A 25,371-nucleotide genomic window follows, 5' to 3' on the forward strand; every position below is an offset into this window, starting at 1 on the left:
TGTTTCTTTATCTTTTTGAATTTGCTGTTGTTTGGATGGGACTTTCTGTTTTTATATTCTTTATTTCCTTTGAGGCTTTGACTGTGGTGTAAATTGAGTATAGTTGATGGTTCATTTCTGGGTGCTTTCAGAAGGCCAAAGCTCTTTATGGGATCTTCATTTATAGCTAATTTCTTATACTGGATTTCATAGGTGATATATGCTGGAATTTTTTTTTTGGTGGTGGTGTTCAGGTTACTTTTATGAGTAACAGCCAGAAGATAGGATTTCTGCCACATGGCTCTTTGTAATTCAGTGTGTTTATAGCAGTGCTTCCTGATGGGTAAGATGGGGAAGGAGGGCAACAGGCAAAAAGATGATCCCCTTGCCAGGTCCATTCTTGAGCCTCAGGGAAGCCCCCTCCAATCACTGGTGCCAAGTCCACAATTCCTTAGCCCCAAGGGGGGCCCTGGTGGGCTGTGCTTCCCTCTCCCTTAGGGGCTACCCAAGCTGAAGGATGGGTTACCAGGAGACCCTCAGCACTCCAGAGGCCCACTGGTCTTCTGTGCTTGGCCGAGTCAGAGCAGGTTGTGGGGTATGTCCGCTGGTGGTGGGTTGATGCATTAGGTCAAAGGTGGGGTATCATCTGGTAGGGCAGTGTTGCTGTGGGTGTGCAGCCGATGAGGTTCCCACAGTCCGGGGCTAGGGCTGTATGTTTTGTTTTTATTTTGTATTCTTTTTGCCCAGCAGACAGCTGTGTGCACCATCCAGCTTGCTCTCCCTCAACTGAGTCTCATTCTGGTGGCTGCTCCAATATGTGGCCTGCCCAGTGAGTTTTGTCCCAAGCCTTCTCTACACAAATCGTTGGCCTGTTAGACATTCCAGGCACTGTGGGGCTGCCTCAGATAGAGGCTGCAGCTGGTGGACAAGCCATACCTTTCCTGCACCAGTCCTGTAAAGGGAGGCATGCCCAGCTCCAGGAAGGCATATCAGCCCAGGAACCTGCACTTCACAATCTTCTCAGTATTCTGAGAGTGAGGGCTCTTCCTGTGCTGAGTTCCAGCACAGATCTCAGCCTCACACCCCAGAGCTGCATACCCTAACCCTTTAGGTGCTGGGACTGGGTCTGCTGCTTTGTCCTCTAGCCCCTTGGGGTTGGGCACTGGCTGTGCTGGGGAAACGGAAGTGCTCTCAGGCCACAGGGGAGTGGTGGGATCTCTTGCAGCTAAGATCTCAGAGCTCTGCAGTGAGAGTGGCTTGCCTGTTCTGTTGTCACTTCACTCACCCCGTCCTTAGGAGCTGTTCAGGGTTGGGAACTAGTCCTGGCATTTAGCAAGTCCGTGTGGGGTTCGCAGCTTTCTCCCTCTTCAGTCTCCTGGTCTGCATCACCTCTCTATCAGCTCTCAGTGTTTTCTCTCAAAAGGTTTTTCAAAGTATGTTAGTTTACTGGATATTTTGGTCTCTCTTGGTGGGAGAAGTGCTTCCTGGTTACGTCTAGTTGGTTATCTTGTCTCTGCTTCCCAACCCCTCTAGAAGTTAACTACTACCCTGAATTTTGTCTTAATTATCTCTTTACCTCTTCAAAATACTTTACAACACATGTAAGTAACATGTATTTTTAAAGTTTAAATACTCTTAACAGTATTTTCAAAGTTTTGTTTTTTTTATATAATAAAATAATAATGTTACTACACATATAGGTAACATGTATTTTTAAAGTTTAAATACTCTTAACAGTATTTTTAAAGTTTTATTATTTTTATTTAAAAGGAGTTCTACTTTGTTAATTTTTGGTTACTTTTCTCCCTTCACTCAATAATGTTTACTTGAAAATTATCCATGATGATACCTGCATCTGTAGTTATCCATTTCTATTGATCCAACTGTAGCAATATACTACAATTTTTTTTTGTCCCTTGTTTTTAACACTTGGTTTTCACTTAAAAAATTGTTTTTTGCTTTTATGAAACAATTATGGCATGAATGTTTCTATTTATGTTTTCTAGTGCACATGTACAGCAGTTCCATTTCAGAGCTACTAGATTTTAATTAATCAAGGAAAGTAAGCCTAACAATACCATGGTATCAAGGTATTTGATATTTCTGTATAACAAAACACCTGAAAATGTTAACGGCTGAACTCTAGTCTTGTGAGGCTGGCTTAGCTCTTGTGCCAATCTGCCCCAAGTTGAGCTGATCTCTCCTGAGTTCATCATATGTCAGCTAACAGTTCATAAATTGGATGGGACTGGCTGCATCAGGATGGCCTCATCAGGACACATTCATGTCTGCTTTGAACCATCTTTCATCATCTAGCAGGTTAGCCTGGACTTGTTCTCATGAAGTATCAGGGTTTCTAAAAAAAGAAAAAAAAAAAAGGCAGAAACGTACAAGGCCTCTGAAGTCAAGACTTGGAAAAGGCACACAATCACTTCTGCCAAATTCTTTTGGTCAAAGTAAATCTGAAATCCAGCCTTGGCTGGGCATGGTGACTCACACCTGTACTCCCACCACTTTGGGAGGCTGATGGGGGCGGATCATGAGGTCAAGAGATCGAGACTATATGGCCAACATGGTAAAAATCTGTCTCTACTAAAAACAGAAAAATTAGCTGGGTGTGGTGGTGCATGCCTGTAATACCAGCTACTTGGGAGGCTGAGGCAGGAGAATCGCTTGAACCTGGGAGGCAGAGGCTGCGGTGAGCTGAGATTGCGCCACTGCACTCCAGCCTGGCAGCAGAGCAAGACACTGTCTCAAAACAAAACAAAATAAAAACCAAGAACCAAAAAACAAAAACAAAAAAATCCAGCCTTTATGGAAGGAAGAGAGAAATAGACTTTGATAGGTGGAGCTGCAAATTCGTATGACAAAGAACATGGATGCAGCAAAGGATGCTGAGTGACACAAATTTTGTAATCAGTATATCATATCCAGTGTTTGGGAGGATAAACTGCTGTGGGAGTTCTCCTATCCTGCTGGCATTCATGTAATTTATTTAATAATTTTGGCAATTAATTATTGCATTATCTAGTAAGCTCCAGGATTGTGGTTTACTTACTCCTTGCCACAAATTTTTCAGGGGCAGACCTTGTAGGGAAAACATCTAGGAAAGTCTGTGATTGTTGTCTGCTTTACCTATGCCAGAGTAAGTTCATGCCTGATTCTTGGATGTAAGACGGGCGGATCACGAGGTCAGGAGATCGAGACCATCCTGGCTAACACGGTGAAACCCCGTCTCTACTAAAATATACAAAAAATTAGCCGGGCGAGATGGTGGGCGCCTGTAGTCCCAGCTACTCGGGAGGCTGAGGCGAGAGAATGGCGTAAACCCGGGAGGCGGAGCTTGCAGTGAGCTGAGATCCGGCCACTGCACTCCAGCCTGGGCGACAGAGCGAGACTCCGTCTCAAAAAAAAAAAAAAAAAAAAAAAAAAAGAAATCATCTGTTCCCATAGACAAGGAATAGCAGGTAGAGAGCTGGCATTTCCACCTCCACCAGCCTCACTCCGTAACTACTTCTCTACCATTTCATAACTAGCACTGGGAAAGCACTTTAGTAATTGGGCTTCCTCAAATCACAGCAGCATATTGTTTAATGTCTGTCTTTTTGTCTAAAAGATAATTTCTTTTCTTTGATATCAGGCATCATGTCAGTGTAATTCAGTATAGCACTTAGAATAGTATCAAGGCATTTCATCAGTGATTATCGGACTGACTCGTGCAATGAATGAATAAAATAACATTTTCCTTTTGAAAGAACTAAGGGACCGTGCCATCAAAGTGAGGTGCTGTCTTGTTCTTTAGGTTGCTGAGATATTTTTGGCTGTGACCCATTTTATTTTTATACTATCCTCTAATCAGCAGCTTTTGGCTCATGTTCACATGGTATATGTGTTCTTTTGTGCTGACTATGACGCTGAATAATCACTACTCACTAGTAGGTATCACCTCTTTCTGGATTGTCCTGAATGGTGACCTCTATAAAGACAAAGGCAGCAGAATGAATTCGCAATCCTGCCTACTTAGCATCTTAGCAGTGGACAGTTGGTTTCAGGTTTTTGGCACCCCCAGCATTTTTCTTTCATTATGATTCATACAATAGAATCTACTGAGAGCAGATACATTAGGAAGGACGTTTGTAAAACTACCCTTTCTGGAAAGTAAAATAAAAAATTACGTTTTCTTTCTCTTATAGGGGAGAAATCTGAGCTAGGCAGCTTCTTCCAGAGGATATTGCTATTTATAGAATTTCAGAAAATTAGATATTTTAAAATTTTTTCAGAACTTTTAAACATTCTGAAAAATTCTGTACATATGCTAAAGTAGAGACCATAGCATAATAAAATTTATGGGCCACCATCTTCCTGAAACTGGATACTAGAGTACTACATTTTGAATGGTGGGACACTGAGACAATCAAAAGATCAAAGATATAGGTTCTGATATTATATGTTCCATCTTTCTAGAATATGGTGGTTATAGATTAATAGCTATGAGATCAGAGTCAGAGATTAAACAAAACTCTGTGGGACTGTACTATCATTATTTATTGTCACCTTACCTATGAGGAAACAGGAGAAAGGAGAGGGTTAATAACTGGCACAAGGTTACAAGGTCACAGGACTTGTAAGTAGTGTAGAGGACTTCACAGATCAGCATCATGAGCTCACACTTTCACCGTCCTCCCACTCAGCCTCACTCCTCTCCTCAGCACACACGCACCCACTCATGGCTTCTTATTTGTACCTGAGATCCCTTCTTTTATGGTGTGTGACCTCTTTGAAATCCCTAGGTTCAGCTGGGCACAGTGCCTCATGTCTGTAATTGCAGCACTTTGGGAGGCCGAGGCGGGAGGATCACTTGAGGTCAGGAGTTCAAGACCAGCCTGGCCAACATGGCGAAATCCTGTCTCCACTAAAAATCCAAAAAAATTAGGCAGGCATGGTGGTGGGTGCCTGTAATCTTAGCTACTCAGGAGGCTAAGGCAAGAGAATTGCTTGAATCTGGGAGGCAGAGGTTGCAGTGAGCTGAGATCGTGCCACTGCACTCCATCCTGGGTGACAGAGTGAGACTCCATCTTAAAAAAAAAAAAAAAAAAAAAAAAGAAAAGAAAAGATATTCTTAGGTTCTCCATTTCCTTTTTATCTTGTTTCTTTCTCCAATAAAGATCACTTGCCTCACGCCTTCTGGAACCCATGATAATTGTTATTTTTTATATTTACTTTTGGATCATTGTTCTGCCATCTTTCACATTTTATTCCTCTGCCTATGGCATCTATTTTTATTTTTAATTTTTTGTCACATCTTGCCTTTTCCCTCTTTTCCTTTACAATTTCTTGCTTTTCCTCTCTCTGCTATTAGCCTTTAACATTTGTGTGTTGATGACCCTTTGACCCCTCTAACCTTATAATTTATGTATCTATGCCAGGGCAAGTATTCAAAATTCTTTTTTTTTTTTTTTTTTTTTTTTTTTTTTTTTTTTTTATTATACTTTAAGTTCTAGGGTACATGTGCATGACGTTTATATCATGTATAACTCCCCAATGCAATCCCTCCCTCCTCCCCCCTCCCCATGATAGGCCCCAGTGTGTGATGTTCCCCTTCCCGAGTCCAAGTGATCTCATTGTTCAGTTCCCACCTATGAGTGAGAACATGCGGTGTTTGGTTTTCTCTTCTTGTGATAGTTTGCTAAGAATGATGGTTTCCAGCTGCATCCATGTCCCTACAAAGGACGCAAACTCATCCTTTTTGATGGCTGCATAGTATTCCATGGTGTATATGTGCCACATTTTCTTAATCCAGTCTGTCACAGATGGACATTTGGGTTGATTCCAAGTCTTTGCTATTGTGAATAGTGCCGCAATAAACATACGTGTGCATGTGTCTTTGTAGTAGAGTAATTTATAATCCTTTGGGTATATACCCAGTAGTGGGATGGCTGGGTCATATGGTACATCTAGTTCTAGATCCTTGAGGAATCGCCATACTGTTTTCCATAATGGTTGAACTAGTTTACAATCCCACCAACAGTGTAAAAGTGTTCCTATTTCTCCACATCCTCTCCAACACCTGTTGTTTCCTGACTTCTTAATGATTGCCATTCTAATTGGTGTGAGATGGTATCTCATTGTGGTTTTGATTTGCTTTTCTCTGATGGTCAGTGATGATGAGCATTTTTTCATGTGTCTGTTGGCGGTATGGATGTCTTCTTTTGAGAAATGTCTGTTCATATCCTTTCCCCACTTTTTGATGGGGTTGTTTGTTTTTTTCTTGTATATTTGTTTGAGTTCTTTGTAGATTCTGGATATTAGCCCTTTGTCAGATGAGTAGGTTGCAAAAATTTTCTCCCATTCTGTAGGTTGCCTGTTCACTCTGATGGTAGTTTCTTTAGCTGTGCAAAAGCTCTTTAGTTTAATTAGATCCCATGTGTCAATTTTTGCTTTTGCTGCCGTTGCTTTTGGTGTTTTAGACATGAAGTCCTTGCCCATGCCTATGTCCTGAATGGTACTACCTAGATTTTCTTCTAGGTTTTTATGGTATTAGGTCTAACATTTAAGTCTCTAATCCATCTTGAATTAATTTTCGTATAAGGGGTAAGGAAAGGATCCAGTTTCAGCTTTCTACTTATGGCTAGCCAATTTTCCCAGCACCATTTATTAAATAGGGAATCTTTTCCCCATTTCTTGTTTTTCTCAGGTTTGTCAAAGATCAGATGGCTGTAGATGTGTGGTATTATTTCTGAGGACTCTGTTCTGTTCCATTGGTCTATATCTCTGTTGTGGTACCAGTACCATGCTGTTTTGGTTACTGTAGCCTTGTAGTATAGTTAGAAGTCAGGTAGTGTGATGCCTCCAGCTTTGTCCTTTTGACTTAGGATTGTCTTGGCAATGCGGGCTCTTTTTTGGTTCCATATGAACTTTAAAGCCGTTTTTTCCAATTCTGTGAAGAAAGTCATTGGTAGCTTGATGGGGATGGCATTGAATCTATAAATCACCTTGGGCAGTATGGCCATTTTCACGATATTGATTCTTCCTATCCATGAGCATGGTATGTTCTTCCATTTGTTTGTGTCCTCTTTGATTTCACTGAGCAGTGGTTTGTAGTTCTCCTTGAAGAGGTCCTTTACATCCCTTGTAAGCTGGATTCCTAGGTATTTGATTCTCTTTGAAGCAATTGTGAATGGAAGTTCATTCCTGATTTGGCTCTCTGCTTGTCTGTTACTGGTGTATAAGAATGCTTGTGATTTTTGCACATTAATTTTGTATCCTGAGACTTTGCTGAAGTTGCTTATCAGCTTAAGGAGATTTTGGGCTGAGACAATGGGGTTTTCTAAATATACAATCATGTCATCTGCAAACAGGGACAATTTGACTTCTTCTTTTCCTAACTGGATACCCTTGATTTCTTTCTCTTGCCTGATTGCCCTAGCCAGAACTTCCAACACTATGTTGAATAGGAGTGGTGAGAGAGGGCATCCCTGTCTTGTGCCAGTTTTCAAAGGGAATTTTTCCAGTTTTTGCCCATTCAGTATGATATTAGCTGTGGGTTTGTCATAAATAGCTCTTATTATTTTGAGGTACATTCCATCAATACCGAATTATTGAGCGTTTTTAGCATAAAGGGCTGTTGAATTTTGTCAAAAGCCTTTTCTGCATCTATTGAGATAATCATGTGGTTCTTGTCTTGGTTCTGTTTATATGCTGGATTACGTTTATTGATTTGCGAATGTTGAACCAGCCTTGCATCCCAGGGATGAAGCCCACTTGATCATGGTGGATAAGCTTTTTGATGTGCTGCTGAATCCGGTTGCCAGTATTTTATTGAGGATTTTTGCATCGATGTTCATCAGGGATATTGGTCTAAAATTCTCTTTTTTTTGTGTGTCTCTGCCAGGCTTTGGTATCAGGATGATGTTGGCCTCATAAAAAGAGTTAGGGAGGATTCCCTCTTTTTCTATTGATTGAAATAGTTTCAGAAGGAATGGTACCAGCTCCTCCTTGTACCTCTGGTAGAATTCAGCTGTGAATCCATCTGGTCCTGGACTTTTTTTGGTGGGTAGGCTATTAATTGTTGCCTCAATTTCAGAGCCTGCTATTGGTCTATTCAGGGATTCAACTTCTTCCTGGTTTAGTCTTGGGAGAGTGTAAGTGTCCAGGAAATTATCCATTTCTTCTAGATTTTCTAGTTGATTTGCGTAGAGGCATTTATAGTATTCTCTGATGGTTGTTTGTATTTCTGTGGGGTCGGTGGTGATATCCCCTTTATCATTTTTTATTGCGCCTATTTGATTCCTCTCTCTTTTCTTCTTTATTAGTCTAGCTAGCGGTCTGTCAATTTTGTTGATCTTTTCAAAAAACCAACTCCTGGATTCATTGATTTTTTGGAGGGTTTTTTGTGTCTCTATCTCCTTCAGTTCTGCTCTGATCTTAGTTATTTCTTGCCTTCTGCTAGCTTTTGAATGTGTTTGCTCTTGCCTCTCTAGTTCTTTTAATTGTGATGTTAGAGTGTCAATTTTAGATCTCTCCTGCTTTCTCTTGTGGGCATTTAGTGCTATAAATTTCCCTCTACACACTGCTTTAAATGTGTCCCAGAGATTCTGGTATGTTGTATCTTTGTTCTCATTGGTTTCAAAGAACATCTTTATTTCTGCTTTCATTTTGTTATGTACCCAGTAGTCATTCAGGAGCAGGTTGTTCAGTTTCCATGCAGTTGAGCGGTTTGATTGATTTTCTTAGTCCTGAGTTCTAGTTTGATTGCACTGTGGTCTGAGAGACAGTTTGTTATAATTTCTGTTCTTGTACATTTGCTGAGGAGTGCTTGACTTCCAATTATGTGGTCAATTTTGGAATAAGTGCGATGTGGTGCTGAGAAGAATGTATATTCTGTTGATTTGGGGTGGAGAGTTCTATAGATGTCTATTAGGTCCACTTGGTGCAGAGGTGAGTTCAATTCCTGGATATCCTTGTTAACTTTCTGTCTCGTTGATCTGTCTAATGTTGACAGTGGAGTGTTGAAGTCTCCCATTATTATTGTATGGGAGTCTAAGTCTCTTTGTAGGTCTCTAAGGACTTGCTTTATGAATCTGGGTGCTCCTGTATTGGGTGCATATATATTTAGGAGAGTTAGCTCTTCCTGTTGAATTGATCCCTTTACCATTATGTAATGGCCTTCTTTGTCTCTTTTGATCTTTGATGGTTTCAAGTCTGTTTTATCAGAGACTAGGATTGCAACCCCTGCTTTTTTTTGTTCTCCATTTGCTTGGTAGATCTTCCTCCATCCCTTTATTTTGAGCCTATGTATGTCTCTGCATGTGAGATGGGTCTCCTGAATACAGCAGACTGATGGGTCCTGACTCTTTATCCAGTTTGCCAGTCTGTGTCTTTTAATTGGAGCATTTAGTCCATTGACATTTAAGGTTAATATTGTTATGTGTGAACTTGATCCTGTCATTATGATATTAACTGGTGATTTTGCTCGTTAGTTGATGCAGTTTCTTCCTAGCCTCGATGGTCTTTACATTTTGGCATGTTTTTGCAATGGCTGGTACCAGTTGTTCCTTTCCATGTTTAGGGCTTCCTTCAGGGTCTCTTGTAAGGCAGGCCTGGTGGTGACAAAATCTCTAAGCATTTGCTTATCTGTAAAGGATTTTATTTCTCCTTCACTGATGAAGCTTAGTTTGGCTGGATATGAAATTCTGGGTTGAAAATTCTTTTCTTTAAGAACGTTGAATATTGGCCCCCACTCTCTTCTGGCTTGTAGAGTTTCTGCCGAGAGATCTGCTGTTATTCTGATGGGCTTCCCTTTGTGGGTAACCCGACCTTTCTCTCTGGCTGCCCTTAAGATTTTTTCCTTCATTTCAACTTTGGTGAATCTGGCAATTATGTGTCTTGGAGTTGCTCTTCTGGAGGAGTATCTTTGTGGCGTTCTCTGTATTTCCTGAATTTGAATGTTGGCCTGCCCTACTAGGTTGGGGAAGTTCTCCTGGATGATATCCTGAAGAGTGTTTTCCAACTTGGTTCCATTTTCCCCCTCACTTTCAGGCACCCCAATCAGACGCAGATTTGGTCTTTTTACATAATCCCATACTTCTTGCAGGCTTTGTTCATTTCTTTTTCTTCTTTTTTCTTTTGGTTTCTCTTCTCGCTTCATTTCATTCATTTGATCCTCAATCGCTGATACTCTTTCTTCTAGTTGATCGAGTCGGTTACTGAAGCTTGTGCATTTGTCACGTATTTCTCGTGTCATGGTTTTCATCTCTGTCATTTCGTTTATGATCTTCTCTGCATTAATTAGTCTAGCTGTCAATTCTTCCACTCTTTTTTCAAGATTTTTAGTTTCTTTGCGCTGGGTACATAATTCCTTCTTTAGCTCTGAGAGATTTGATGGACTGAAGCCTTCTTCTCTCATCTCGTCAAAGTCATTCTCTGACCAGCTTTGATCCGTTGCTGGCGATGGGCTGCGCTCCTTTGCAGGGGGAGATGCGCTCTTATTTTTTGAATTTCCAGCTTTTCTGCCCTGCTTCTTCCCCATCTTTGTGGTTTTATCTGTCTCTGGTCTTTGATGATGGTGACGTACTGATGGGGTTTTGGTATAGGTGTCCTTCCTGTTTGATAGTTTTCCGTCTGACAGTCAGAAGGACTGTGTGTTGGTCTGTTGGAGATTGCTTGAGGTCCAGTCGAGACCCTGTTTGCCTGGGTATCAGCAGCAGAGGTTGCCGAAGATAGAATATTGCTGAACAGCGAGTGTACCTGTCTGATTCTTTCTTTGGAAGTTTCCTCTCAGGGGTGACTCCACCCTGTGAGGTGTGGGGTGTCAGACTGCCCCTAGTGGGGGATGTCTCCCATCTAGGCTACTCAGGGGTCAGGGACCCACCTGAGCAGGCAGTCTGTCCCTTCTCAGATCTCAACCTCCGCGTTAGGAGATCCACGGCTCTCCCCAAAGCTGTCAGACAGAGTCGTTCGCGTCTGCACCGCCCCGGCTCTTTCCCCTGTTGGACTGCAGCTGTGCGCTGTCCGCAGAGGTAGAGTCTACAGAGACAGGCAGGCTTCCTTGAGCTGCTGTGAGCTCCACCCAGTTCGAGCTTCCCAGCGGCTTTGTTTACCTACTTAAGCCTCAGCAATGGCGGGCGCCCCTCCCCCAGCCTCACTGCTGCCTTGTGGACAGATCGCTGCAGAGGGCTGTGTTAGCAGTGAGGGAGGCTCCGTGGGCGTGGGACCCTCCCGGCCAGGTGTGGGATATATTCTCCTGGTGTGCCTGTTTCCTTAAAGCGCAGTATTGGGGTGGGAGTTACCCGATTTTCCAGGTGTTGTGTGTCTCAGTTCCCCTGGCTAGGAAAAGGGATTCCCTTCCCTCTTGCGCTTCCAGGTGAGGCGATGCCTCGCCCTGCTTCAGCTCACGCTGGTCAGGCTGCAGCAGCTGACCAGCACCGATTGTCCGGCACTCCCTGGAGAGATGACCCCAGTACCTCAGTTGAAAATGCAGAAATCAGCGGTCTTCTGTGTCACTCGCGCTGGGAGTTGGAGACTGGAGCTGTTCCTATTCGGCCATCTTGCTCCGCCCCCCCCAAAATTCTTATAAACAATAATATTTTCTACCACTTTACACTTAGACATTCACAATTATAGCCATAGAGTGTGGAACAAAGCTTACTGATAATGAATATTGACTCTGAAATTAATAGATCTAAATTAGAAAATGTTGCTTACTACATACATGGCCTTGGGAAAGTTACCCTCTATAAACCTTAGTTTATACATATGTAGGAGTTACTTAGAGTATCTTCATAATATAGTTATTAGAACTAAGTGAAAAATTATCTGGTAAGAGTATTGCCACAAGCTTGGCATGTTGTATAAGTCCTTAGTAAATATTGGCACTAAGAATGTGTGTACATAACTTCTTCAGTCATTAGAATCACTCAACCTTTAAGCTCTATTATCATTCTTTTTATGACCACTTCTGTGCCTCTTACTTCTACCACTTACTCACTGCAAATGAATAGCGATGTTCTACACTCACAGCACTTTTTGGCTATTGTTTTAATTTATTACTCCTTCTGGACTCAACAGTCTCTCTCCACTTTGTAAGCCATTTTCACAATGTGCTTGCTAACAAGTACCATTGAATATCCTGTACTCTTGACTTTCTGTGCCTAGAAATTCTTCAACTTCTGCTGTTATCTTTCTTTTAGTCAAAATTTCTTAGTCTATATATCTTTGAAAAAATTTTATTTTTCTTAATGAATATGCACATATTTATGCTGTTTAACTTTGTCTGATTCTTCATTGGTGCCCAGAAATATGCATTCACTTTAATTGATTCCAAATAAGTTGCATCTGAATATAATTTTTCCAAATTTTCAGTTTTTCTCAAATCACCAACATCCCTTTAGTAAGTATTAAGACTACTGGATGAGGATACCATGTCTCTTCGTGATTCTTTTTACAAAACACATCATCTCTCTTACTCTAACTTCTACTTCGTTACCAAGATATTGTTTCCATCTTTCCAAATTCTGTGGGGTTATTTTTCCTGTTAGACATTTCTGAAAGCAAAGATAACAATTGGAACTACTGTTTAAAACAACATACATTTATTATTTTTCACAGAAGGGATACTTCCTACAATAGGAATACTTCGTGTATCCATATTTTTCTAATACTAGCTTTCTGTGATCTTCAGTCTTAGTAAGGACAGCCTCTCTTTATAGCCATAATTGCAAAGTGTCTGTGTTCTTTATCTGGTGCTTTTTTTGTTTGTTTGTTTTCACTAGACAGGGCATTTATAATCCCCTCCATTTTGCTCTGTCCCTTTTGGTCTTATAATCTGTCCCTTTTGCTCTTTCACTAACATTAAGCCACTACTGCTGTAATCCCTACTATTGTGCTAGCCACACAGAATATAAATCCACACAATCTCTAATTTCAAGGTCCTTACAACTGATAAATGTCATTCCAAAAATATTTCAATGTAAATCATTCATATGTTTTCTTCCTATATTTAAATCGTGATTAATTCGATTAAATATCAACCCCATCTCATCTTTCTCCTCTTCAGCAAAGAGGAAGTCTAAGCCAGATCTGTAGTCCATGTGATCTGGCTTAGTCATTTCACAATTCTAAACCAAGGAGTCTCTCTCTCCTATTGGAGTTTAGAAGTCATACTTTCTGCAAGTGCATAGTTGGGCATCAAATGAATCAGTTTCTAACATTTGAGAATGGAGTAGTAAAAAAAATATTTCAACAATATGATCTGGATGTCATTTAAGCATTACTTTCCCATATGGAAGGGGAAAAAAGATCTTGATTGGTCTCAAGAAATACACACATCAGAGAATGGGCTGTTTTGAGACATTCTTACAAGGTCACCTACAGGAAAGCCCAGACTACAGAAGATGCTGCACTTTATTTATGGAACCAGTGAGCTGCTTGTGAAAAATTGGCTGGAAAAAAAGTAGAAAGTCTAGTAGAAAAAAAAAAAAAAAAAAAAGAGACAGAAAATGCTGTTTTCTTTTTGACTGGGAAGATCACAACTTTTAGCTTGCCCTCATTTTGCCCTGGGACTGCCACATCTGCAGCTGAGACTTCCCAGAGTCTCGTATAAAAGGATAGACAGATGGAAGTTCTAACCTTTAAAAAGGGTATACCACATCTAAACAGTTGGGAATTTAATCAATTAAAAGATAAAGGCATTTATCCAGTGGTCTTTTCTCCTAAACAGGATGATCTTTTGCCTACAGGCATGCAAAAATAACTTTCTTTCATTATTTTTAGGTCCAATCTAAAAACAGAGAAGACATTGGCCAGAATGTCAGTGGACAGTTGTCTTCAATTAGTTTGGATACATAAGTGAGTTTTCTGAAGGGAAAAAAGAAAAATTCTATAGTATAGTTTCATTCAGAAACCTTAAAATACATTCCTAGCAATTTGGGTAGGAAAACAAAGCTCCCTGCAAGAAAACTGCATGTTTTGCAAAGTCTTTACCTTTTCGATACTTTGAAAGCTTAAGAATTACATACGCTTTAAACAAAAATATTTCAGCTTATGTAACCTCTGTAAAAGGTGCTATTGAGAAACAAATTAATAAAAATTAACTTTGCTAGAAAAATCTGTAAAGAAGAAAAAAAGCATGTGCAAATGCTTAATGTGAGACTTGTGTGTTTGAGTAAAAGTACTACGTAGGGCAAGCTGTCACCTAATAATGGTTATGCAGGGTAGGAGGCCCTCCACTGTTACACTTGTAATCCTCTTTTGTTTTGCTACTCAAATCAAAATATATACTTTTGATAATAGATCATTGCTCTTTTACTAAGAGATAATCTCTACCTATAGAAATGTATTTTGAAAATGCTTATTTTACACAGCAATTTTGTCCATTTAAACTAACCTTTTATCAATAAAACACTATTGTTTACATGTTTTGAAAATTTAACAGATTAACAGTATGAAACTTACAATGTTTTTCTATTTCTAATAAATACATTAAGCAGAGCATACTCATCTATCTCAAGTATGTTGAGTACTATATCTTGAATTCCAAGCCTCTGGAGGACTTAAATAATTATTAACTGTCGGGTGTTGGCATATCTACAAATATTTAAATAATGGTTAAGGTGATGAAGATGAAAACGGGTAGTCAAAAGAAATAACAGGCAGTGCCCAGTGACTAGCTGAGTCTGGAAAGATTCTTGAGAGTGGGTTTGATCTATGGTAGGTGAACATACTGATATGGGAGGGGTTAGGGAAGTGCTGGCTAGAGAAGGCATGGTCCCTGTCTAGAGTTCCACTCCCAGGCCTGTGCCCATGGACCTTAGTGAGGACAGGCATTTCCGTTTTCCTGTCCAATGTTGCATTTCCCAAGACCACCCTGGCCTACCATGCCCCCATCCTGTGCCCATAAAAACCCCTGAGACCTTAGTGGTCACGCACACAAGCGGCTGGACTTCGAGAGGAGCACACCAGTATAAGAGCACACTGATAGATGCTGGCAGGCCATCAACCAGCAGAATGAGGCGGAGTTTAGTGGGGGCAGTTGGAGAAGAGCCTGGGCCACTGAGCAACCCAACTCCAGGAGAAAACCACCTTCTCACCCTATCTCCCTGCTGGCTCCCCCATCTGCTGAGAGCCACTTCCACTCAATAAAAGCTTGCATTCATTCTCCAAGCCCACGTGTGATCTGATTCTTCCAGTACACCAAGGCAAGAAACCCCTGGATACAGAAAGCCCTCTCTCCTAGTGATAAGGCAGGGGGCCTAATTGAGCTGACTAACATAAGCTGTCTACAGATGGCTACACTGATACTATAGCACATGCCCACTGGGGCTTCAGCTGTGAACATTCACCCCTAGATGCTGCCATGGGGTCGGATCCCCACAGCCTGCCTGTCTGCATGCTCCCTAGAAGTTTGAACAGTGGAGCACTGAAGAAGCGAGCCACACCCCCATAACATGCCCTGCGAGGGGGACAGAGGAACTATTCCCGTTTCAATACTACATTGTAAACACTACTAAGAAGAGATCCTATCTGTTCATCTACTGCTCCACATCTAGTACCTAGCACAGTACTTTGTGCATAGTGAGCATAAGAGAAATATTTGTTTAATGGATAAATAAATGAATGACTGGAGTGGAGTCATTTTATTTTGTTATCATGAAATTCCCTAAAGTCTCCATGGTATGCATTGGGCTGCCATAGGTCATTGTTCCTCTCAGGGTGTCATGATAACAGAGGAACAGCTCTGGAAAGGTTGTTCCTCAGGACTCAAATAATACTTTTTAATGTATTTTTTTCTGTCACCTCCTAATTTATTTTAATCTATATATTAAGAAGTCTGGAATTTTTGGAAAGTCTTTCCTACTACAGATTTGGTAACAAATTCTGTTGCTTCTATCCCTTAACTACTTCTTAAGTATATTTCTTTTTACCATTCTTATTCCTGATCTATAACATGTGATCAATAAATGCTTTTTGAATCAAAGAATGAATGGATTAGAAAGTTTGTCCAACACACTAACTGAAGGCCACATGCAGCCCGGGAAGGCTTTGAATGTGGCTCAACACAAATTCGTAAACTTTCTTAAGTCATTATGGGTTTTATTTTGCCATTTTTTTTTTAGTTCATCAGGTATCATTAATGTTAGTGTATTTTATGTGTGGCCCATGACAATTCTTCTTCCAATGTGTCCCAGGGAAGGCAGAAGATTGGATTTCCCTCAATTAGAGAATATCATGACCCTGATTCAAGCATTCACTGAAAGGCTTGATGAAGGAAGGTAGCCTTGCATAAACACATTTTCCTACTTTATAGTTTTTTTCTTTGTGTACTGAAAATCAAGGTGGAAGAGGAAATCTTCTTAGTTATTTTTTATCCTCTCCAACTCCCTTACATGTCTGTTTGATATTCCTATTTGTATGTCTTAGAGCTACCTCAAATTTAACTTTTAGAGCACATTTACCATCTTCCCTCCTATGTCTGTTCTTTTCTGATTCCCTTATGTGTGCTAGTACATAATTTTTATGGCACTACACCTCTAAAATTGGAAGCCACATTTGATCACAGTCCCCACTGGAATCAATTGCCAAAATTTCTTAATACACGGATGACATAATTTCTTCCTTTCTGTTCCAACTGCTTTCACCCAGATCTACGTACCTATATTTCAAGCCTAGGTAATTGAAAGAGATTCATAATTGAACTCTCTGCCTTCCAAAATTAGACATGCTTACCTGGGCTGCAACTATGGGACAACATCAGTAATCCCAAGCCTTTTAGCATTCATTTGTCTTTGGCATTTAAGGTTATTTAAAATCTGATGTAGCAATTTTCTTTCTCTGTCTTCAGTTACTGCCCCAAAGGAAAGTTTTGCCCTGTTCAAACTTGACCATGAACGCTTTGACATGAGGCTCAAGACTACCCACTCTCAGGAATAATATTCCACCCTCATACTGCCACACATTTAAACAACTGAGTTTGGCTACTTGTAGGTACATAATGAAAAATAAAAGTAAATACTCTAACTGCGAATGCAGCCAGAATTTATTGTAACACAATTTGAACAGGAAGAAAATAACAAGGGAAATGACTAATACTTGAATAATTTGCTGCATAAACAAATAACACAAAATTGGCTCTGAGACTGGGGGAAAAAGATCGTAAAAATCTTTTATAACACTCCAAATTATGCCCCAAATTGAAAACTAAGAGTTATGGCTGAAAAAAAGAAGTGTAATTCAACAATTCTGTCTTTTGTGGATAATGGACGGGAGAGGGAGTCAAACTCTGCACATATCAACTTTCTGGTGTGTGATAAAGGATATTATAAATGTATAGACTGAATTGCAACCTATTCTGTTATTTATAAAGAAAAATGTCTGGTTCATCTCTTATTTGCAATGAAAATTCAGCAAAACTTGTTTAAAGAGTACTATCAGGAAGATCTGAGTGTATATTCCCTGAATGTTTGGAATCGAGACTTTTAGAACTCATCATAGTTTTTCCTACCACAACCAGAACTACTTTAGGGAAAGCATAGTTCTGGAGGAAAGTCTTGTTTTTCCGTAATTGTGGGTTAAAGTTATAAATAAACTGTGTCTACATGGAGGATCACATTAAATTAGGAAAGTATTATGCACAAAGCTAAATTAGTGCATTTGGATTATATTCTATTTGTGTTCATTTCAGTGACAAATGCAGAGCATTTCCCTTTTCTGCTGACCCAATGCCAGTTTTAAATTCAATTATTGATGAAAAATCAAAATTAACTGTGAGATATTTTTGCAAATATTTCAATTAAGATTAAATTCCAAAGCTAGACTAAATTGGGATTATTTAGTATATTCTGAGATGAAACCATACATTGCCACTAGTAGAAAAGGGGGTATAATCAAGTGGTAAAAATCCCTTAGGGTTTAAAAAATTTTTAAAAAGCATTGTCATAATTATGGCAGCTTTACCACATAGAATATTTAAAATTGAACAATAGCCAACCAAAAAGTAGAATATTTAGCAAGCACATAGGAATTTGACAAGTAAGTTTTGATTTCTAAAATACATGTTTTGGTGTGATCCATTTAAAAGTTAATGTTTTCAGTTACATCATTTGATGATGTGAGAAATAACCTCAACTGAAAAGAAGAAACAATAAAAGGCTAATGTAGTCCCTCATTTTAGCACTTCCTTTTATGGTGTTAAATATCTATAATGGATATACTTTTGCTATCATATGAAGTCAATAAGTTATTTTCACTGTATTTTGTAAATGTCATCTAAGTTACAGGGTTTTGGAACAGGCAATTGAGGAACTGAGTTATATAGGCTCTATTAGGAGAACACTAACCTAAAAATGTGACATGTCCATTTAAGAAATGTAGATGTTGAGGTAAATTCATTGGCAGGTTTGGGGACAAAGTGCAGAGCATGGCATCTGAAGAGAAACCTGCTAGGGGCTGCTTGGTAGCCTTGACAGAGAACAGGTTAATAAGATGGAAAGGCACTGAGGGATGAGCATCACACTGAGGAGCCTAAAAGCAAGAAATTCCCAAAGGTGGACTCAGACAGCTTAGTGATCAACATCAAAGAAGTTTGATAGCAGAGATAGCCCCATCTATGTCCTATGGTGTGCAACACCACCATAGTTTAGAGATATTTAAACATTTTTCGAATGTATACCACTAAGAATAAAACAAAAACAAGCATTCACATTCAATGTGTATATATTTGTATATGTAATATATTTATATGTATTAATGATAGGAATTAGTTAATATCCAATGGCATAATGTATACTAAAGTAGGAGTTCATCATTAAAAATAGCAACAGTGAATCCACAGTTTAGGTAGTCTTGATGATTTGTTTTTGCAAATTTTTTGTTAGATATGATAAAATCATTATTTCATCTTTGATATGTACCTTAGGAAGAGCTTGTATCTGTCTTTGCCATTTTCTTAGTTTTTTTCTGATGCTTTATGAATATTACTTTCAATTCTTGGTTCCTTTGCATTTAAATTCCTTTTTGTAATAGTTACTTTGGACCAAACAACGTAATCTATAAGTTCATTTAACTGTTCACATGCAAACTTCATTTTTAAAATATCCAATTTTTATTTTAAGTTCAGGGGTACATGTGCGGGATGTGCAGGTTTATCACGTAAGGCAAACGTATGCTGTGGTGGTTTGCTGCACACATCATCCCATCACTTAGGCTTTAAGCCCAGCGTCCATTAGCTATTCTTCCTGACCGTTTCCCTCCTCCCACCTCCTGCCCTCTAACAGGCCCCAGTGTACGTTGTTTCTCCCACCATGTGTCCATGTGTTCTTATCATTTAGTTCCCAATTATAAGTGAGAACATGTGGTATTTGGTTTTTCATTCCTTCACTAGTTTGCTGAGGATAATGGCTTCCAGCTCCATCCATGTCCCTGCAAAGGACATTCTCTTGTTTCTTTGTATAGCTGCATAGTAATCCATGGTGTGTATGTACCACATTTCCTTTATCCAGTCAATCATTGATGGGGATTTAGGTTGATTCCATGTCTTTGCTGTTGTGAATAGTGCTGTAATGAACATACAAATGCAGCTGTCTTCATAAAAGAATGATTTATATTCCTTTGGGCATATACCTAGTAATGGGATTGCTGGGTTGAGTGGTATTTCTGCTTCTAGGGCTTTGAGGAATCACCACACTGCCTTCCACAATGGTTGAACTAATTTACACTCCCACCCACAGTGTAAAACATTCCTTTTTCTCCACAACCCCGCCAGAAACTATTATTTTTTGACTTTTTAATATATAGCCATTCTGGCTGGTGTGAAATAGTATGTCATTGTGGCTTTGATTTGCATTTCTCTAATGATCAATGATGTTGAGCTTTTTTTTTTTTTCATATGTTTGTTGGCTGCATGTATATTTTCTTTTGAGAAGTGTCTGTTCATATCCTTTGCCTTCTTTTCAATGGGGTTGTTTGTTTTTTTCTTGTAAATATGTTTAAGTTCCTTGTAGATAGATGCTAGATATTAGACCTTCAACAGATGTAAGGTTTGCAAAAATTTTCTCCCATGCTATAGATTGTCTGTTCACTCTGTTGATAGTGTCTTTTGCTGTTGTCAACTTTTGCTTCTGTTCAATTGATTTTGGTGTCTTTGTCATGAAATCTTTGCCCATGCCTATGACCTAAATGGGTTTGCCTTGTTTTTCTTCAATGGTATAATTTTCAGTTTTACATTTAAGGCTTTAATCCATCTTGAGTTGATTTTTGTATATGGTGTAATGAAGGGATCCAGTTTCAATTTTCTGCATATAGCTATCTAGTGCTCCTAGCACCACTTATTAAATAGGGAATCCTTTCCTCATTGCTTGTTTCTGTCATGTTTGTTGAAGATAAGATGGTTGTAGGTTTGCAGTCTTATTTTTGAGTTGTCTACTTTGTTCCATTGGTCTGTGTGTCTGCTCTCTTACTAATACTGTGCTATTTTGGTTATTGTAGCCTGGTAGTATAGTTTGAAGTCAGGTAGAGTGATGCATCCAGCTTTGTTCTTTTTGCTTAGGATTGTCTTGGCTATTTGGGATCTTTTTATTTTGGCTCCATTTGAATTTAAAAATTGTTTTTTTCTAATATTGTGAAGAATGTCATTGTTAGTTTAATGGAAATAGCATTGAATCTATAAATTGCTTTGAACAGTATGGCCATTTTCATAAATTTGATTCTTCTTGTCCATGAGCATGTAATATTTTCCATTTGTTTGTGCCCTTTCCGATTTTTTATTTTAAGTAGTAGTTTTAGATCTCTTTGAAGAGGTCCTTCGCTTCCCTTGTTAGCTGCATTTCTAGGTATTTTATTCCTTTCCTGGCAATTTATGAATGGCAGTTCATTCATGATTTGGTTCTCTGCTTGTCTGTTGTTGGTGCATAAGAATGCTGGTGATTTTTATATATCGACTGTGTATCCTGAGATTTTGCTAAAGTTGCTTATCAGGGTAAAAAGCTTTTGAGCTGAGATGATGGAGTTGTGTAGATATAGGATTATGTCATCTGCAAACAAACTTAGTTTGTCCTCCTTTCTTCCTATTTGAATACACTTTATTTCCTTCTTTTTATTTTTTGTTTATTGGAGATGGAGTCTCACTCTGTTGCCCAGCCTGGAGTGCAGTGGCATGATCTCGGCTCACTGCAAGCTCTGCCTCCCAGGTTCATGCCATTCTCCTGCCTCAGCCTCCTGAGTAGCTGGGACTACAGGTACGTGCCACCATGCCCAGCTATTTTTTTGCATTTTTAGTAGAGACAGGGTTTCACCGTGTTAGCCAGGATGGTCTCCATCTCCTGACCTTGTGATCTGCCCACCTCGGCCTCCCAAAGTGCTGGGATTACAGACGTGAGCCACTGTGACCAGACATTTTATTTCCTTCTTTTACCTGATTGCCCTGGCTAGAAATTCTAATACTATGTTTAATAGGAGTGTTGAGAAATGACAACCTTGTCTTGTGCCAGTCGTCAAGGGGAATGCTTCCAGCTTTTGCCTACTCAGTATTATATTTGCTGTCAGTTTGTCATATATGGCCCTTATTATTTTGAGGTATGTTTCTTCAATGCCTAGTTTATTAAGAAACTTTAACATGAAGGGATGTTGAATTTTATTGGAGGCCTTTTCTGCATCTATTGAGATAATTATGTGGTTTTGGCTTTAGTTCTGTTTATGTGATACATTGTATTTATTGATTTGTATATGTTGAATCAACCTTACATCCCAGGGATGATGCCTGCTTGATCATGGTGGATTTTTGATGTGCTGCTGGATTAGGTTTGACAGTATTTTGTTGAGGATTTTTGCATGGGTGTTCATCAATTATATTGGCCTGAAGTTTTTCTTTATTGTTGTTGTATTTCTGCCACATTTTGGCATCAGGATGATGCTGGCCTCATAGAATGAATTAGAGAGGCGTCCCTCCTTTTCAGTTTTTAAAAATAGTTTTAGTAGGAGTCATACCAGTAATTATTTTTACTTCTGGTAGAATTCAGCTGTGAATCAGTCTGGTCTGTGGCTTTTCTTTGGCTGTTAGACTATTTATTAATGCCTCAATTTCAGAACTCATTACTGGTCTACTCAGGGATTCAATTTCTTCCTGGTTCCATCTTGGGAGGGTATATGTGTCCAGGAGTGTTTCCATTTCTAAATTTTTTAAGTTTATATGTATAGAGGTATTTACAGTATGCTCTGATGGTTGGTTGGGTGAGGTCAGTGGTAATATTCTTTGAGGATCTTTGAGGTTGCTGACATTTGAATGGGGTTTTTGTGGGGTCTTTTTTTGTTGATGTTGTTGTTGTTGTTGCTGTTTGCTTGTTTTTCTTTTAACAGCCAGGTTAATCTTCTGTGGGGCTGCTGCAGTTTGCTAGGGGTTCACTCCAGATGTTATTCACCTTGGTCCCTCCTGCACCTGGAGGTATCACCAGTGAAGGCTGTGAAATAGCATAGATGTTTCTTCCTCTGAGAACTCCATCCCAAGGGTGCTCCGACCTGATACCAGCCTTAACACTCCTATAGAAGGTGTCTGGAGACCCCTGTTGGGAGGCGTTACCCACTCGGAAGGAATGGGATTAGGGAGCCGCTTAAAGAAATAGTCTGGTTGCTTTTGGTAGAGTGGTGCACTGCACTTGGGGGAACACCCCTCATCCAGACCACATGGACTCTCCAGAGCCAGCAGGCTGGAAAGGCTGTTGACTGAACTGCAGACACGGTGGCTGTCCCTCTCCATGGGGGCTCCATCCCAGGGAGAGTTCAGAGATTTGTTCATATAATGCTGGCTGTTGAAGGTGAAATTCCCATAAGGAGGACCTGCCCAGTGAGGAGGGACGGATTGGGGTCCCACTTAAAAAAGCAATCTGACCATGATCTGCTGCATTGTGGAAAACTCCTTCCGGTCTGGATTGCCAGGACTCCCCAGAGCAGGCAGGCTAGAACAGCCGACTAGAACAGCAGAGACGGAGGCTTCCCCTCTTCCTGGGAACTCAGTCCATCACAGGCAGTCTCCATCCTGCTACTGCTTGCTGGCTGGCTGGAATTCCTAACTGTTGAGTCTTAACTTGTGAGGTGTGTGGGAGCGGGGCCCACAGAATGATGTCACTTGGCTCCCGGGATTTTGCCCCCTTTCTACAGGAATAAATGGATGGATCTCCCACCTGGCCAGAATTCCAGGGGCAGGAGTAGGCAAAACCATTCCTGGGTCTCCCTGCATGCCTGACTGGCTGCCTTGCACCCCACCAAGAGTCTGCACAGTTCTGTGCTTCAGATTCAAGGTCCTCGTGGCATAGGCTCAGGAGGGGATCTCCTGATCTGTGGGTTGCAAAAAACTGGTAAAAGTGTGTTTTCCTGGGTGGGGTGGCACAGTCAACTCACAGCCTCACTTGGCTGGGGGTGGGGGTTCCCCTGGTTCCATACCACCCCACCCTGATTTTCCTCACTGTCCATGGGTCAAGCTGTTCACCTAATCAGTCCCAATAAGAGAATCTGGATACCTCAGGTGAAGGTGCAAAATCCACTCACCATTTTCATTCTTTTCTGTGACAGCCAAGGACTGCAGCTGTTTCTATCCAGCCATCCTGGCCTGCCTACATTTTTCCATTTACATTTAAGGTTAATATTGTTATGTGTGAATTTAATCCTGTCATCATGTTAGCTGGTTATTTGGCAGACTTGTTTATGAGGTTGTTTTAAAGTGTCACTGGTCTGTGTACTTAAGTGTGTTTATGTAGTGACTGGTAATGTTCTTCACTGCCATATTTAGTACTTCCTTCAGGAGCTCTTGTAAGGGAGGTCTGGTGGTAACAAATTCCCTGAGCATTTGCTTGACTGAAAAGGAACTTATTTCTCCTTTGCTTATGAAGCTTAGTTTGGCTGAATATGAAATTCTGAGTTGGAATTTGTTTTCTTTAAGAATGTTGAATATTGGCACCCAATCCTCTTCTAGCTTATAGGGTTTCTGCTGAGAGGTCTGCTGTTAGTCTGACAGGCTTCCCTTTGTAGGTGACCTGGCCTTTCTATCTAGATGCCACTAACATTTATTCTTTCATTTTGACCTTGGAGAATCTGATGATTCTGTTTCTTAGGGATGATCTTCTCATGGAGTATTTTACTGGGGTTCTCTGCATTTCCTGAATTTGCATGTTGGCCCGTCTAGCTAGGTTGGGGAAGTTCTCCTGGATGGTATCCTGAAATATGTTTTCAAATTGGTTTCATTCTCCCCATCTCTTTCTGGTACCACAGTTAGTGGTAGATTTGGTCTCTACATAATCCCATATTTCTTCGAGGTTCTGTTCATTCCTTTTTATTCTTTTTTTCCTATTTTTGTCTGCCTGTCTCATTTCAGAAAGACAGTCTTCAAGCTCTGAGATTCTTTTCTCCACTTGGTCTACTCTGCTATTAATCCTTGTGATTGCGTTGTAAAGTTCTTGTAGTGTGTTTTTCAGTTCTATCAGGTCAGTTATGTTCCTCTCTGTACTGGCTATTTTTGCTGTCAACTCCTGCATTGTTTAATCATGATTCTTAGCTTCTTTGTGTTGGGTTACAATGTGCTCCTTTAGCTCAGCAAATTCACTTTTATCCACATTCTGAAGACTACTTCTGTCATTTCAGCCATTTCAGCTTCAGCCTAGTTCTGAATCCTTGCTGGAGAGGTGTGGTGGTCATTTGGAGGAAAGGGGCACACTGTTTTTTTGAGTTTTCAATGTTTTTGCACTGATTCTTTCTCATCTTTGTGGGCTTATCTCTATTCAATCTTTGGGGTTACTGACCTTTGGATGGGATTTCTGTGTTTTTTTCTTTTCTTGTTTTTTTTTTTTTTTCTTTACAGTCTCGCCTCTCTTTCATAGGGCTGCTGCAGTTTGCTGGGGGTCCTCTCCAGACCCTAGTCACCTCAGTTTTTCCAGTAACTGGAGGTATCACCAGTGAGGGTTGTGAAACATCAGAGGGCAGCCTGCCCTTTCCTCTGGGAGCTCCCAGTGGGCTATTGACCTGTTGCCAGTCTGAATGCACCTGTAGGAAATGGCTGGAGACCCCAGTGGGAGCTTTTACCCAGTCAGTAAGAATGGGATCAGGGGTACCTTATATAAGCAGTCTGGCTGCATTTTGGTAGAGCAGCTGTGCTGTGCTGGGGATCCCTTCAACCCCCATCAGTTTGGGCACTCCAAGGCCCCCACAGGCTGGACTGGGTGAGACACCCAAACAACAAAGGTGGCGGCTCGCCCTGCCCCTCAGGCACTCCGTCCCATGGAGAAATCAGAACTGTGTAGAATACTCGTGGGGGTGGCGGCAGACCCCAGCTGGGAGGTCCCTCCATGTGAGAAGGAGTGGATCAGCGTCCTGTTTAAAGAGGCATTCTGGTCACACTTTGGGAAAACAGCCATGCTG

Source organism: Trachypithecus francoisi, unplaced genomic scaffold (assembly GCF_009764315.1).
Source record: "Trachypithecus francoisi isolate TF-2019V2 unplaced genomic scaffold, Tfra_2.0 Lachesis_group8, whole genome shotgun sequence".
NCBI classification, from domain to species: domain Eukaryota; kingdom Metazoa; phylum Chordata; class Mammalia; order Primates; family Cercopithecidae; genus Trachypithecus; species Trachypithecus francoisi.